At 50.0% G+C, this 6099-nt stretch overlaps 1 pseudogene; it reads left to right on the top strand.

The window, feature by feature from the left end:
• The first annotated feature begins 3940 nt into the window (after nt 1–3940).
• Nucleotides 3941–5304, top strand: LOC115325560 (annotated as a pseudogene).
• The last annotated feature ends 795 nt before the right edge of the window (nt 5305–6099 follow it).

Here is a 6099-nt window from a genome sequence, read left to right on the forward strand (position 1 = left end):
GACAAGGATTCCCGTCATGGCCTACCGTTGAACATAACCAATGGAAAGATCGGGAGCTTGGAACCATGGGATTCCCCAGCCGCGGCATAAACCTGGATCCATCAACGCCGTCCTTCAGTGGGCACAGTAGCCACGCTGGGAGCAAGTTGACTGAAATGCCGCTCTTGTTTTTCATCCAGAAGGTATTGCTGACGCACGCATTTGGCATGAGCTCGTCAGCAATCTCCGGCCAAGAAAACACCGGGACTTCAACAATCTTCGTCACGAGCCACGGCAGACAAGGATTCCCGTCATGGCCTACCGTTGAACATAACCAATGGAAAGATAGGGAGCTTGGAACCATGGGATTCCCCAGCCGCGGCATAAACCTGGATCCATCAACGCCGTCCTTCAGTGGGCACAGCAGCCACGCTGGGAGCAAGTTGACTGAAATGCCGCTCTTGTTTTTCATCGAGCAGGTATTGCTGACGCACGCATTTGGCTTGAGCTCGTCAGCAATCTCCAGCCAAGCAAACACCGGGACTTCCAACAATCTTCGTCACGAGCCACGGCAGGCAAGGATTCCCGTCATGCCCTACTGTTGAACATAACCAATGGAAAGATCGGGAGCTTGGAACCACGGGATTCCCCAGCCGCGGCATAAACCTGGATCCATCAACGCCGTCCTTCAGTGGGCACAGTAGCCACGCTGGGAGCAAGTCGACTGAAATGCCGCTCTTGTTTTTCATCGAGCAGGTATTGCTGACGCACGCATTTGGCTTGAGCTCGTCAGCAATCTCCGGCCAAGCAAACACCGGGACTTCCAACAATCTTCGTCACGAGCCACGGCAGGCAAGGATTCCCGTCATGCCCTACCGTTGAACATAACCAATGGAAAGATCGGGAGCTTGGAACCATGGGATTCCCCAGCCGCGGCATAAACCTGGATCCATCAACGCCGTCCTTCAGTGGGCACAGTAGCCACGCTGGGAGCAAGTTGACTGAAATGCCGCTCTTGTTTTTCATCGAGAAGGTATTGCTGACGCACGCATTTGGCATGAGCTCGTCAGCAATCTCCGGCCAAGAAAACACCGGGACTTCAACAATCTTCGTCACGAGCCACGGCAGACAAGTATTCCCGTCATGGCCTACCGTTGAACATAACCAATGGAAGGATCGGGAGCTTGGAACCATGGGATTCCCCAGCCGCGGCATAAACCTGGATCCATCAACGCCGTCCTTCAGTGGGCACAGTAGCCACGCTGGGAGCAAGTTGACTGAAATGCCGCTCTTGTTTTTCATCGAGCAGGTATTGCTGACGCACGCATTTGGCTTGAGCTCGTCAGCAATCTCCGGCCAAGCAAACACCGGGACTTCCAACAATCTTCGTCACGAGCCACGGCAGGCAAGGATTCCCGTCATGCCCTACCGTTGAACATAACCAATGGAAAGATCGGGAGCTTGGAACCATGGGATTCCCCAGCCGCGGCATAAACCTGGATCCATCAACGCCGTCCTTCAGTGGGCACAGTAGCCACGCTGGGAGCAAGTTGACTGAAATGCCGCTCTTGTTTTTCATCGAGCAGGTATTGCTGACGCACGCATTTGGCTTGAGCTCGTCAGCAATCTCCGGCCAAGCAAACACCGGGACTTCCAACAATCTTCGTCACGAGCCACGGCAGGCAAGGATTCCCGTCATGCCCTACCGTTGAACATAACCAATGGAAAGATCGGGAGCTTGGAACCATGGGATTCCCCAGCCGCGGCATAAACCTGGATCCATCAACGCCGTCCTTCAGTGGGCACAGTAGCCACGCTGGGAGCAAGTTCACTGAAATGCCGCTCTTGTTTTTCATCGAGCAGGTATTGCTGACGCACGCATTTGGCATGAGCTCGTCAGCAATCTCCGGCCAAGAAAACACCGGGACTTCAACAATCTTCGTCACGAGCCACGGCAGACAAGGATTCCCGTCATGGCCTACCGTTGAACATAACCAATGGAAAGATCGGGAGCTTGGAACCATGGGATTCCCCAGCCGCGGCATAAACCTGGATCCAGCAACACCGTCCTTCAGTGGGCACAGCAGCCACGCTGGGAGCAAGTCGACTGAAATGCCGCTCTTGTTTTTCATCGAGCAGGTATTGCTGACGCACGCATTTGGCTTGGGCTCGTCAGCAATCTCCGGCCAAGCAAACACCGGGACTTCAACAATCTTCGTCACCAGCCACGGCAGGCAAGGATTCCCGTCATGGCCTACCGTTGAACATAACCAATGGAAAGATCGGGAGCTTGGAACCATGGGATTCCCCAGCCGCGGCATAAACCTGGATCCAGCAACGCCGTCCTTCAGTGGGCACAGCAGCCACGCTGGGAGCAAGTCGACTGAAATGCCGCTCTTGTTTTTCATCGAGCAGGTATTGCTGACGCACGCATTTGGCTTGGGCTCGTCAGCAATCTCCGGCCAAGCAAACACCGGGACTTCAACAATCTTCGTCACGAGCCACGGCAGACGAGGATTCCCGTCATGGCCTACCGTTGAACATAACCAATGGAAAGATCGGGAGCTTGGAACCATGGGATTCCCCAGCCGCGGCATGAACCTGGATCCAGCAACGCCGTCCTTCAGTGGGCACAGCAGCCACGCTGGGAGCAAGTCGACTGAAATGCCGCTCTTGTTTTTCATCGAGCAGGTATTGCTGACGCACGCATTTGGCTTGGGCTCGTCAGCAATCTCCGGCCAAGCAAACACCGGGACTTCAACAATCTTCGTCACCAGCCACGGCAGGCAAGGATTCCCGTCATGTCCTACCGTTGAACATAACCAATGGAAAGATCGGGAGCGTGGAACCATGGGATTCCCCAGCCGCGGCATAAACCTGGATCCATCAACGCCGTCCTTCAGTGGGCACAGCAGCCACGCTGGGAGCAAGTCGACTGAAATGCCGCTCTTGTTTTTCATCGAGCAGGTATTGCTGACGCACGCATTTGGCATGAGCTCGTCAGCAATCTCCGGCCAAGCAAACACCGGGACTTCAACAATCTTCGTCACGAGCCACGGCAGGCAAGGATTCCCGTCATGGCCTACCGTTGAACATAACCAATGGAAAGATCGGGAGCTTGGAACCATGAGATTTTCCAGCCGCGGCATAAACCTGGATCCAGCAACGCCGTCCTTCAGTGGGCACAGCAGCCACGCTGGGAGCAAGTCGACTGAAATGCCGCTCTTGTTTTTCATCGAGCAGGTATTGCTGACGCATGCATTTGGCTTGAGCTCGTCAGCAATCTCCGGCCAAGCAAACACCGGGACTTCAACAATCTTCGTCACGAGCCACGGCAGGCAAGGATTCCCGTCATGGCCTACCGTTGAACATAACCAATGGAAAGATCGGGAGCTTGGAACCATGGGATTCCCCAGCCGCGGCATAAATTTGGATTCAGCAAAGCCGTCCTTCAGTGGGCACAGCAGCCACGCTGGGAGCAAGTCGACTGAAATGCCGCTCTTGTTTTTCATCAAGCAGGTATTGCTGACGCACGCATTTGGCTTGAGCTCGTCAGCAATCTCCGGCCAAGCAGACACCGGGACTTCAACAAACTTCGTCACGAGCCACGGCAGGCAAGGATTCCCGTCATGGCCTACCGTTGAAAATAACCAATGGAAAGATCGGAAGCTTGGAACCATGGGATTCCTCAGCCGCGGCATAAACCTGGATCCAGCAACGCCGTCCTTCAGTGGGCACAGCAGCCACGCTAGGAGCAAGTCGACTGAAATGCCACTCTTGTTTTTCATCGAGCAGGTTAGTAGCCGAGAATATGGTAGCTGCTATAGAAGCGACAACAGGTTTCTATTCCTGGTGCTGTGCCCCAAAGTGTCTTGTTTTGTTGTGTACTATTTTCAAAAAGTGATGTTGCTAATACTTTCTGGGGATGTGGAGACGAGCCCCGGCCCCGATCTCGAAAAAAATGATGAAAGAACTACTCGAAAGCCAAAAGCGAATGAGCGATGACGTGAAAGACATTAAGGATAACCAAACAAAACTCCAGGCAAGTTTTGATGGGATGAACAAAAGAATCGATGATATAGAAACCAAATTGGATAAGGTACAAAAAAACGAAGAAAACATTTGGAACTTGGATACTACGGTAAAGCAACTACAAGGAACTGTGAAACTTCAGCAAAAAGCACTGGTGAATATGGAGGATAGGTCTAGGAAAAATAACTTGATTGTGTTTGGGATTCTTGAGCCAGAAAAAAAGACCAGCGACGACGTTCGATCCGCGGTGGTTAAAGACCTTTTTCATGCCCGCCTCGGTTTAAAAATAGAGACAGTGGAGCGAATTCATAGGCTAGGGAAAAAACGTGAAAAACACACCCGACCTATAATAATGAACTTTCGGGACTACAACGAAAAAATACGGGTATTTCAGAACTGCAACAAATTAAAAGGTACCAAAATCTCTGTTCAAAACGATTACTCGCAGGCGACGTTAAGTAGACGCAAAATGCTTTGGGAAGGCACGAGCACAGAAAGAAACAACGGTTCCCAAGTTAAACTTTTTGACGACAATATATTCAAATCGATAACGACTTTTTCGTATGGGATGACAACACCGCCAGCCGAACAAAGCTGAGAGATAAGGTACAAAGTCCGAATCAATGATGATTCGCGGGATACAAAAACAAAACCGCTCAGACTTATCAATATGAACGCCAGAAGTCTCGCCAAAAAAGTTAGCGAGTTAGAACACATACTAATGCTATATAATCCGCATGTTGTCGTTGTCACAGAAACGTGGCTTAACGCAGACATAAAAGACGAGGAAATACTACCACCTGCTTACAAGATGGTACGAAAAGACCGCCCAACGCGGGGGGGGGGGGGGGGGGGCGGAGGGGGGGAGGGGGGGGGAGGGGGGGGGGGCAGTGTTGCTGTAATTCTCAAAAAATCAAATGTGTGCCTTGTGATAAATGATCTTCCAGATACCGAAAGTGTATGGTGCAAAATTACTTTTTGTGACAAATAGTATGTAATAGCAGCGGTCTACAGACCTCCTGATTCCCCACTGTCCACGATGGAAATAATTTACGATTTCACAATTGCTAACTTCATTAACGAAGGTAACTTTATTCTTGTGGGTGATTTTAATCTGGCCAAAATAGATTGGAGCAACCTTGAGGTAGGCAACGTGGACGTCAAATCAGCTGAATTTCTTCTTGGTATGATGTTTAACCTGCACCTAACGCAAGTCGTAAATGAGGCTACCCGAGTGGAAAAAACTGCAAGCTCCGTACTGGACCTAATATTTGTCGGTACAAATTTGAGTGACAATAGGGAGTTTTAGAATAACGTACGCAATTTTAGCGCACGCTAGCGCTAAATTTAGCGCTTGTATTAGCGCACGCGACGCGAAAGAGTTTTAGAATAGCGTTTCTCCGGTCGCGACGCAAAAGCCCAAGCATCTCGCGCTTGCGACGCCACCAAGACACAGTCACAATTTTTATTTCACACACTAAATGCTGTAACTTAAGAAAAAAAAAAGGTTTCTGGTCCAGAGTATTATTTTAGATTTATTTAAACGTGAGAATGCGACGCGAGCGGTTGACCGGTCGTGTCCGCTTGCGTCGCCTCGGCAAGAGAGGTCTCGAGCAGACATGTACATATTACTCAAAAAAGGTATTTAAGTTAAGTTACTGAGTATCGACGCCGAACGTAATTGGAATAGAGTAGAAATTACGCATTTGTAATAGTAATTGAGTAAAATACTAACTACTGTAAAAAGTAGCAAGTTACTTTGAAGTTACTTTCGAAGTTACTTTTTTATATTTTTGTGGTGGCGAAATGAACATCAATCTAGATCCGTGAAAAACCCAGCGAGCCTAAAATAAATGCAGTCATTTAATGGCTTGCGTTTTCACCAGAATAGATTATTCGCCCCCAGAAGCAATATACCCGTTCCGAAATTCAGTGCCATCTGGTGGTACGTAAAGCAGTTTAGCTTTTCCCATATCAATGGCGGAAATGAACTTGTATCGGCACCGTCACTTTTGCAAGTCAACGGCACGCGAGGAATTCTTCAGTGTGAGTTCTTTCTCGATCACTTTCAGTTCGATGGTGACCAAG

Source organism: Ixodes scapularis, unplaced genomic scaffold (assembly GCF_016920785.2).
Source record: "Ixodes scapularis isolate PalLabHiFi unplaced genomic scaffold, ASM1692078v2 ptg000376l_1__unscaffolded, whole genome shotgun sequence".
Classification (NCBI taxonomy): Eukaryota; Metazoa; Arthropoda; class Arachnida; order Ixodida; family Ixodidae; genus Ixodes; species Ixodes scapularis.